Source organism: Eubalaena glacialis, chromosome 13 (assembly GCF_028564815.1).
Source record: "Eubalaena glacialis isolate mEubGla1 chromosome 13, mEubGla1.1.hap2.+ XY, whole genome shotgun sequence".
NCBI classification, from domain to species: domain Eukaryota; kingdom Metazoa; phylum Chordata; class Mammalia; order Artiodactyla; family Balaenidae; genus Eubalaena; species Eubalaena glacialis.
The window spans coordinates 89,640,547-89,651,463 of NC_083728.1; the positions used below are offsets into that span (position 1 = coordinate 89,640,547).

The 10,917-nt window shown below is 52.1% G+C and overlaps 1 long non-coding RNA gene across 1 annotated transcript; it reads right to left on the reverse strand.

Annotated features, from left to right (window-relative positions):
• Positions 1–980: 980 nt before the first annotated feature.
• LOC133103442 (uncharacterized) lies at positions 981–10,762 on the reverse strand. Its single transcript, XR_009703286.1, has 5 exons — positions 10,614–10,762; positions 5,387–5,511; positions 4,135–4,307; positions 2,123–2,367; positions 981–1,284 (listed from the first exon to the last, which is right to left on the reverse strand). It is a non-coding gene; the product is annotated as an uncharacterized LOC133103442 (long non-coding RNA).
• Positions 10,763–10,917: the final 155 nt, after the last annotated feature.

Sequence of the window (10,917 nt, forward strand, 5' to 3'; positions counted from 1 at the left end):
ATGACAGAATCGCCAATTCTAAATGGAACTTCGAGGGAGAAACCAACGTGTGTCCCGCTCCTGGTGTGCGTTGGACGCTGTGGGGACTCATACTTCGTATCAAGGCCGTGATACTCAGGTATCACCCCCAACTTGGAGGAAAGAGGCCACCTCCCCACTGAGCTGGGTCCACTGAACCCTTAGTATCTTATCTCTGTATCCCCAGTGCCTGGAATGTAGTAGGTGCTCAATGAATGTCTAATGGAACTCAGGGTCACTTGCCCAGGTGAGGGTTCAAACCTAGGTCCTTCTGCCTCCAGACTGAGCTCCGGCCCAGAGACTGTGAGGTGTGTCACCCACCCCACCCCCGCCCCCGCTTCAGGCTAGAAATAGGTCTGGACCATTCCAGAAGGCCATTCCTGGTTTTATAAAATCAAGAGTGCCCAGGAAGTAGGGGAGACACTTGTTAAGATGACGACCGCTCTTTGGGACTCACTCGGTGTTTTCTGTGATTACAGAGTATCATTCAGGGGAAATGATGGACCGCTCAAATTTTCTACCCTCTGCCAGGCATCAGTGAAAGTTACTCAGATTTACAGAAAGTACTTCCCTTTAAAATCTGCTGCCAAGTGGACTCGTCACCATTTACCAGAGCACTGAATCTGGTGACAACCAGGCATCTTCTCTGGTTGGGGGCAAGCAAATGACCACTCCTAAGCTGAGGGGAGAGGTCACTTCCTTAGGTCACGGCGGGACCTCTGTGGGTCACCCATCCGCCTCCCCCCATTGTGAGTGACTTTTAAGGGGCCCTGCAGGGCCTGGGAGAGTCTTGGTCTCCTGCTCTCTCGGTCATTATTCTATTCTGCCACAGAACTCAGTTTTCCTGTAGGCCGCAGAGAGAAGCAGAAGAAACCAGGTCGTCATGGGGCCCTGGCTTTGTAAAACAAGCGGCCCGGAAGACCGCAGAGGGCAGGGGTCCTCAGGAAGGAGAGGCCGCCTCTGCCGTGAGGGCCCCTCTCCCCCACCCCACCTGCTCCATACCCTCCTCCGGCCAGGCCCACCCTGGCCCCCCTCTCCAGCCCTGTTCGGTGGCTCCTACCTGCTGCCTGCACGGTGGACATGGCTGGCTTCAGTGAGATGCCCCTGGGCGGTGGGCGGGAGCCTGAGGACGGGGGCCAGGAAGAGTCCCCTTACGCTCCAGCAGAAGATGGGCAGGGGCCGACATGAATGAGTGATGGAGAAGGCCACAGGGGCGGGGCCATCACGAGACAGGAAGGCCGGGAGGAGCTGGGCAGGGCCGGGCCTCTGTGGGGACAGAATGCTGGCTCACAATCCAAGATTCTCAGGTTCTGAGCCTGGAGTCCCGCCACTAGGAAGAGGCTCGAGGTGCCACCAACCAGATTTCACCTCTGGGAGCTGGGAGGGTTCGGTGAAAAGCCCGTTTAAGAGCACTGCCCAGGGGATCCTCGATGAAAACCATAACTTATGGTCGGAAGGGGCGGGAGAGCCACTCAGGTGAGGACAAAATGTGACCGGCACCAAAGACAAAGGCCCAGCGTCAGGCTTTTTCCTGTGTCCCTAGAAAGTGTCAGTCGGGACTGGAGGGGTGGAGAATGTTGACACGAATAACCCCTGAAATTCCAGGAGCCAGGCCCCCCTCAAATGGGGCCACTGTTCATTCGTTTGCTTTCGCAGGTTCCTCCCTTTACTTTCCGAGGACAAGTTCCTTCTGCAGTTTTGACAAAGACCCAAGGAAAGGGGAGTGGGGTCGTGCACCTCCGCCAGGAGGAGGGGGTACCCGGGGTCTGTGCAGGGAGCCAGCGGGAGGACCCCAGAGGCGTGCACTCTGTCCGGGGCGTGTCCTGTGCTCCCGGGGCTGTCCGTACTTTCAGCTGCTGCAGGTGGAAAGCGGTAACAGGTGTGCTGCGTGGGAGGGTTCCCAGCTGCTTACCACGAACCGCCTTGCGCAAGGAACCCGTTGGCAAACTGAGCTGTTACCTGCAGTGCACATCCTAATAGCAAGCGGAGCTGGGTGCTGCAGCGTAAGTTTTGGTCTTTGGCGCTACCCACTACGTAACCCTTACCCCTTTCATTTAGGAGGAGTGGCCTTTAGTGAAAACCGGTCTCCTTCCTGTCTTCCTACCTGTAGCCTGTTGGAGGTGTAATCGTGTGGTCTTTCTTTTAAAGGCGACACAGCCTGCTTTTCCATCTCGGGGCTGCGGGTCCTGGCCTCTGTCACCTGCAGGCCTCCCATCTCTCCAGGCGCCCCTCACACCATGCCTAAGAGCCTCCACGATGCAGGCGCCAGGAGGTCAGGCAGTCTGGGGTCCACTCCTCTGTCTCCTTAGCCTGCTAAGGAGGAGCCCACTCGTGACTCAGTTTCCTCAACTGTAAAATGAGGTATTAATAGCACATACTCATCCGATCTTCGTGAGAGGTCCAGGACACGGCACGTGGCACCAAGTGAGCGACCATCAGCCTAGTGTGGTTATTGCCTCTGAGCACCGGCTGCTGCCTGGGGACCCTGCACAGGGCAGTGGCACATCAAGCACTGACATTCGGTGAGACCTGACCGTCCCCCTGCTGCCCCCCACCCAGCAATCTTGGTGAATGGTGTGGAGTGGATCTTGTCATCTTTCCTGTCAGTTACATGTATATGTAATAGACTAGGGTTGCCTTTTCCCCACGTGGGGACATGTTCTGTCTTGTTGCACAATTTGTTTTTTCCACTTGGAGATCTTTGCTCCTCCACTGAGATACCCATGATCTCTGTCCTCTGTCTGATCAATATATGTCCCTGCTTGTTGGAAGGCCACGTCCCCCAACTGGGATTCCATACCCAGATCCCCTTCACTTGTTGATGGGGTTCCCAATTGTCCCAGGAGCATCCACACTCCTTGCACTTAGTTTAATGCTCAATGTAACTCTCATGTCCAATGAACCAAATTTTACACATCTTTCTTTGTTTTGCACATCTAAACAACAATTACAAATAAATTAAAGTAATTCTCTCAAACAATGTAACCTGAAGTTATAAATATGGCATGGTTGATTCTTTTGAATATTGCAAACACCTCAGACAGCAAATAAAGCTTGTATTAATGTGATGGTTACAAAACCAATTTCTTACTCCAAATATCAACATCATGGATTTAACTAACATCTTCGTTATTTCCTTTATTTTTTTTCAAATACCTTTTTCGGGTTACAGCTATCTTTACTTTGATATTTTTCCAGGATTGACGGCCCCAGAGAAGAAGAATACCATCTCTAATCAGCCAAGTTAAGGCATCTTGGTTATAGATGGAGTAATTCCTGGATAGGGCTGGACCTAGACGGCTCTTCCCAAGGCCATCAGATGAAAGTTGCTGTTTATAAGTAAATGCCATTTGCTACATCGATCAGATTTGAAAGCTCAAACCCTTCGCATAGGTTTTAATTCTTTGCCACCTTGTGTCTCCCCTAAAACGATGCATTTGTAAAGTCTTGCTTGGTAATACAGTATTACGTAATCCATCTTTGGGTTTTTCTGATCGACTAACCTGGTCCTGTCATTATGAATTAGTGACTTGATCTGTTAGCATTATTAAAGAGTTATGTGTGTCTTATTAGCATTGCATTAAAATTAGCAAGGCCATCTAGAAATTCCATCGCCCAGAAATGAAAGGTTGAATCTTCGTGGTTAAGGTTTCTCTTTAGGACACCTGGGGAGCGCAGGATCTGGGAACACCCTGCTGGGCCTGCTCGTTACCTGGCTTCTGTGTGTGAGTGCTGGGACAGACCCCTCCTGGTTCTCATGAGTGACCACCAGTGTGGACACTTCCTGCTTTTTGGGAGCCACTAGCTTTGTCCCTTGGTCCATGCCTTTACCGGTTTCTACTTACACAGACAGAAACAAGTACACAGCACCACTTTATAATCGGGGCGGGGCAGGGCGGGGCGTGGGGTGGACAGCATACCTATACATTAGCAGTCGCCCACGGTATTAGTTTTCTGTGCTACACAAGAGAGGACCACAGGTTTAGCAACTGAAAACAATGCCCATTAATTATCTCACAGTTTCCGTGGCTCAGGAGTCTGGGCTCAGCTTAGCTGGTCTTCTGCTCAGGGTCTCACAAGGCTGCTATCAAGGGGTCGACCGGGCTGCATTCTTACCTGGAGGTCTCAGTGAGGAGAATCCGCTGCCAGGTCCATGCAAGGTGTTTACGGGATTCATTTCCTCGCTGCTGATGACTGAGGGTCCTGGCTTCTTGCTGGCTGTTGGCTGCCCTGGGATCTAGAGGCTGCCCCCGGTCCCTGGAGGCTGTTCACAGCCCGGCTGTTTGCCTCTGCAAGGCCAGCAGGAGAGAGATTTCCTAGCCTCAAAGAGCCAAGTCTCTCTTCAAAGGGCTTTTCCCTAATTAAGCCAAGCTCGACCAGGATAATCTTCATTTCAATTAACTCAGAATCAGCTGATTGGGCACCTTAATTACACCTGCAAAATCCCTTTCTCTTTACAGTGTTCTGCCAGCTAGAAGGATGTCACGGGTCAGCCCCCATTCAAGGGAGGGGGTTATATGGGGGGCAGAGATCTCGCGGGCCACTCTAGGGTCTGTCTGCCACACCTACTCAATGAAATCAGTGAAACCTAAACACGGTCTATTACTCCCCCATCTTCTGCAGTTACAACTACCTTTGTGTACACATCATAGTAACGGTTCCCTTTGGAGTTTCACTATGAGCTTGTGGCTTTGCCGTAGACCCAGGGGCCGTCTCCCTCAAGGTGTCCTGCGCCGGGTCTCCAGCCACCTGGCCTCCCTGCTGGTCCCGGACCTTTGCACTTGACGTTCCCTCTGTCCACTTCCCTCTCCCCCGAGAGAGCCACATCCTCGTTCCTTTACTGGATTCCAGCCTCTGCTAAACTGTCGCCCCATCAGAGAAATCAGAAAACTGCTCAGAGAGGCAGCAGTGTAGGGGTCAGGAGCCAGGCTTTGAAGGGTGAACCCCAGCGGCCTCTGGACCCACCATGTGACCTCCCACCCTGAGCCCGAGGGTCGTCCTTGGTCAAGTGCGGACGGGGGTCTGGGCTCTCACAGACCCCCGGCCCACATACAGTTATCCAACTGACTCCTTTCTACCTGGGATGAAAGTGGCTTCCTTGTGTGGTTTCAGGGCAAGCTCGCCTGCCTTCTTGGTGGTCAGAGGCCCTGGTTGGGGATTCCCTGCTGCTCCTGACCCCTTGCTGGTCCTTTTCACTTTCTGGAGGAATTTCCTTTATGAATTTTCCCTTAATTTGCCTTCCTTCAGATCAGGAGACATTTATCTTAGGTAACCTATGGAAGCCTCTCAATACCTAAATCAGATTCATCCTCTCTCTCCACGACCTGCCCCACCTCTCACCGTTCACTAGTATTTGTCAAGTACTTACCATGATGCCCAAAGAACTACACCAGGCAGTGAAGTAGCTTGTCAAACAATCCTGAAATTCGCATTCCTAAAGCTTCCTTTAATAGATGAGCTTTATCACTTGGGGAGAAAGAGGCGTGACCATGACTGTAAAATATAAATTGGAAAAGAGATTTCACACAGAGTACTTGACCCCTAAAATATATACTTGGAAATACAATGGGGGACCAGAAAGAGGAATTCAGGAATTTTATATGCAAGGCATTCAAGGTAGCCGTAAGATACAGCTGGTGTTTTAGGAGGGTAGGCAGCAAGCTCTTTAGAGCAGGAGCCTGGAGTTTTTCTCTCTGCACCTGCACATTTATTGGCTTGCAACTGACGAGCTGCTGCTGGGACTTATTCTTGCGAGGGGACCTCAGGAGCTTCCTGCCAGCGGTCTCCAGTCCAGGCAGGGTGAGCTCTCTGTTCACGTGGGATCTGAGACCAGCAACCATGCAAGGGGGTGAGAATGCTGCCACTGGTGACCAGTGTTCACCACCCGTCCCATCCCCCGGGGCCAAAGCAAGATGGAAGGGACAGTAAAATTCATGTACATAGCCCTGGGCATCAGTCTCAGCCCTGCCACTGAATGGGTCTACGGGACGACTGTATTTTTTATATATATAAATTTATTTATTTTTGGCTGGGTTGGGTCTTTGTTGCTGCATGTGGGCTTTCTCTAGTTGCAACGAGTGGGGGCTACTCTTCATTGCGGTGCACGGGCTTCTCTTGTTGCGGAGCAAAGGCTCTAGGCACGCAGGCTTCGGCAGTTGTGGCATGTGGGCTCAGTAGTTGTGGCTCACGGGCTCTAGAGCGCAGGTTCAGTAGTTGTGGCACATGGGCTCAGCTGTTCCGCGGCATGTCGGATCTTCCCGGACCAGGGCTCGAACCCGTGTCGCCTGCATTGGCAGGTGGATTCTTATCCACTGCGCCACCAGGGAAGCCCCTGGTGGTCTGGTTTTGAACATTCTGTGTGAGTTTAGTGCCATTAGAAGCTCCTCAAACTGCTGTCGACCAGTAGCCGTCAAGTGGCGTAGCGCAGGGTAACACATAAAGCAAGCGGAAGGTGGGTCCTGCCCAAGAAGCTTCTGGCAGATAATAGATAAATACAGAGACCCACATCCCTACACTAGGGATTGAAGGTATGAGTGCAAGTTTTATTTTGCTTCCTGGAGCATAGCTTATGCTAAGCAAATTACCCTGGGTCTTCTTTTGGTCTACTCCTGACCCTCGTACTTCACCCCTGACCTTATCAGTTTCTCCTCCTTAACCCCTAATTAATTGCCTTTATACACACAACTCAAAAACACCCTTACGGGTTACAGTCTTTCCTGCCTTCTAACGTATTTCTCTCTCCCCTCTTGGACCTTTTCAGCTCCAGGTGAAAAGGTCTCTTGACCAGTCTGAACTCCCCAACAGTGCTTGCACGGAGCCTAACACATAGTAAGCACTCCTAAAATGTTTGTCAAATGAACGCTTGACTTGGCTGTGTTTACATGACTTTGCATAACTGGGCGAGGGTCAGGCGGCTGGGGCAGCGACTCTCACTGGCTTCCAGGTTTCGCTCACTCTTTGTTTGCTTTTAGAGGTTTTGTACGTTTTCTCTTAGACACAAAAACATCATGTCTTCACTTCCAGGCATCGTCGCCTGTACCTGGATATGTGAATCTGGACGTGCACATGAACTTTGAGTTGCATTTTTCTACAAACCGTTTCTGCAAGTTTCCCTTTGCCAGAGATGGCGGAAACAGCACATTTTTAGCTGCTTCATCTAGCACCGTAAGTAGCAAAGGAAAAACTAAAGTGTTGAAATTAATTTCGTTAGCAGAGTGTAAAGGAAGGACCTGTGCGGTGTGGGCCACCCCGGGAGCTGGGCACCGCCGGCTGAGTGGTGAGAAGGGACCTGGAGAAGGCAGTCTGCCCAGGGTCCCGCACTAGGAGTACTAGGCTCACGGCAGACATCTGACTGATTGGCTTTACACGGGAGGAATGACTGTAAGCAGAATTAAAGTGAAAACACTGTGTACCACTTGTGAGTAAGAGGTTACTCCGAGTGAATAATAGTTTCCACAGAGAAAGGAAACTTCAAACAGTGATTAACAAAGAGATATGCCATCAGAGAGTTTAGGAACAACCTGGCCGCCTCCATCTGGCACGTGGCGGAGAGCCTACTGCGTCATGAGAGGGTGAAGAGAGCCACGCACAGCGCTGGTGGAGGTGGGGGGGAGACGCAGGAGGCTGAGGTGTGTGAGGGCCGGTTCTGCTAATCTACACCCCTTTTGTTCAGGCTCTTCCAACATTTTTCAGTGCATGACTTACCCATTATCTGGGGGACTAAGGGAGGGATATTCATTCCTTTAATAAAAATTGAGTACCTGTTGTGTGTTAGGCAATGATAAAGCCCTGGAAATTCCAATGTCAGTAAGAAAGGCACTCCCTTGGAGATCTCACAGTGTGGTCAGGGAGACAGATGGGAAGACAAACAATTACAGTACAACATGTGAGGGGCTAGAATGGAGAAAGCACAAAGTATGAGGGCGTAATAACGCAGATCTGCTTTCCCTTAGGTTCAGTAAGACTTGACTTTTGATTTGAGACTTGAGCCTGAATGAGAATGGACAGTGGAAGAAGGAAGGTGGGTGGGACGTTGTGACAGTGGGAGCTGCGTGGGGGAAGCCTAGGGGTCTGATGGAGTGGGGAGGGCCCACATACGGACTTCTGCCAAGGCTCAAGCTTATAGGTTCACGGGAGACGAGGCTACCACAAAACGTGGAGCCAGGGGAGGAAGCTGGTGGGGAGGGCCCACATACGGACTTCTGCCAAGGCTCAAGCTTATAGGTTCACGGGAGACGAGGCTACCACAAAACGTGGAGCCAGGGGAGGAAGCTGTTGGGAAGAGCCTGAGCTCTTGCCTGTGGCTGATGGGCAACCACTGGGAAAGTCTAGCCAGCCCATCCTGGCATCAGTCCAGCCATCCTTCCCTGTCCCAAATACCAGAATATACACAGTAACGTCCGTCACCTTGAAAGCATCTCTCCATCAATCATTTGGGAGGGTGCTGGATCCAGGGTTGTTTCTCAAGTGTTTCTGGAACTTCCACTAAGCAGTGAAGCAAATGGCAAGTGCACCAACCCAGCTACACAGAGATGATAAGAATAATACTAGGAATATGTGAGTGCTCTGTGGGTGCCAAGCACTGCTGTAAGTGCTCCACATGCACTTTCTCACTTCATCCTCCCTCCAACCCACAGAGGCAGGTTGTGGTGTTATTCCCATTTTACTGATGAGGAAGACACAGGCTCAGAGGGTGAGTGACTCACATAGTTAAGTGATGGGCCTGGAACCTGAACCCACTGTGTCTGGCCCAGGAGAGAAGTGGCAGGGTTAGGATGGAGAAGAAACAGGAAATGGGGACTTCCCTGGTGGCGCAGTGGTTAAGAATCCGCCTGCCAATGCAGGCGACACGGGTTCAAGCCCTGGTCCGGGAAGATCCCACATGTCGCGGAGCAACTAAGCCCGTGTGCCACAACTACTGAGCCTGCGCTCTAGAGCATGCAAGCCACAACTACGGAGCCCGCGTGCCACAACTACTGAAGCCCAAGAGCCTAGAGCCCGTGCTCCGCAACAAGAGAAGCCCACGCACCACAACAAAGAGTAGCCCCCGCTCGCTGCAACTAGAGAAAGCCCACGTGCAGCAGTGAAGACCCAATGCAGCCAAAAATAAATAAATTTTTTTAAAAAAGAAACAGGAAATGAAAGTTAAGATAAAAAAGCAGAAATAGGAATGAGGATAATCAGTTGCAGTGAGGGCAGAGGAATGCAGACCTCCTGACAATAACTGAAGAGTCAGCTCTGCGAAGGCTGGAAGGACTGGGGGGTGGGGGTGGCCGATGGGGAGGAACATGGGTCCGCAGAGGGTCCACTGGGTCAGACCCTGAATCCAGGAAAACTGGCACTGAACTCTGTCACAGCCCATGAGCACTGCAAGGACCTTGGAGAGCTCCGAATTCACGCTTCTTCTGAAGTAGAAAGCAAGGCCAGAGAGAAGAAATGGCTACAAAGTGTCACACACAGAACAGAATCCAGTGGTCTCTACTTTGAGACTAATATTTCTGCAGACTAGCAGCCACTCATGATCCCGCTAATAGTACCCTAATTTTCCTCTGAGGAACCACCCCCTCTGTCTGGCTGAGCCCTTATGCTATGGGTCTTAGCTCAGGCTGCTACAACAAAAATAGCACAGACTGGGGGCTTAAACAACAAGTATTTCTCACAGTTCTGGAAGCTGAAAGTCCAAGATCAAGGCACCAGTAGAGATGGCGTCTGGGGACAGCCTGATTCCTGGCTTGAAGACAGCCACCCTCTTACTGTATCCTCACAAGGGGAAGCGGCGTGAGGTCTTTTGTGTCTCTTCTTACGAAGGCACTAGTCTCTTCATCAGGGCTCCACCCTCATGACCTAATTACCTCCCAAAGGCCCTGTCTCCAAATACCATCCCACTGGAGATTAGGGTTTCAAGGTATGAATTCTGGGGGGGACACAAACATATCATCCATAACAACCCACATCTCCAGACAAAGCCAGTCCACAAATGCCATTCCCTCATTACACACAAGACTCCATAAGGCCATCCAGGGTGAATCAGAGGCTTCTGCCTTTTCTCCCTCTGGAGTCAACCCATGGAGGGCTTCCCCAGTGCGTCCTCAGGAAGGAGCAAGAACCAGAGAGGAAGGGAGGGACTCTAGGTCCAAGTGACACTGCTTCAGCCTTTCTGTCTGGCTGTGCCTGGCCTTTCATCAGTCGCATCTCCTTTTTTTTTTTGGTTTTATTTTTCTTTCTCCATCCCAAGGTCCACGTACAGCACTTACACCAGAGCCTGGCACCTAGCCGGCGCTCACATGGCAGTATTACTATATAAGCTACCTCGAATTAGGTCTTCTGTCATTGGCAACACAAGAGCCTGAACAAAACGGAGACCTGTTATTGCTACCACACCATGCCGTAGTCACGATTTCTCCCAAGAAGGTTAAAACTTTATGTGTACTCAGACATTTCAGTTAGATGGAAACCACCTAGACACCTGTTTCGATGCCCGAGACCAAGAGCCCAGAAGCCGGCTCCCCTCCCTCCTCCTCCGGTCCCTGCAGAGCCGCGCACCCAGGCACCTCCCGACCCGGCCCCTCTCCTCGCCTGCGGCCCAGAGAACACACCGCCTGCTCCGGCGGATGGACCTGGGGGTGGCGGGCGGTCTTAGGGGGCGACCAGCCAGGTCCTGGGGGGGCGGCGGGCGGTCTGCAGGCCCGCCTCGGTCCCGGGAGCGCGGGCAGCTCGCCCCACCACCGCAGCCCGAAGCTCAACTTCTTCGAGACCCCGGAAGTGGGCGGGCGCGCGACCCCGCCGAGACCCCAAGGCCGGCTGGTGACGCAGCGTGCCGCAGCCAATCGCGCGCCTCCGGCGTTTGCGTTATTGCGAGGCCGGCCAATGGGCGCGGGCCTGGCTGCCGCTTCCTGCCCA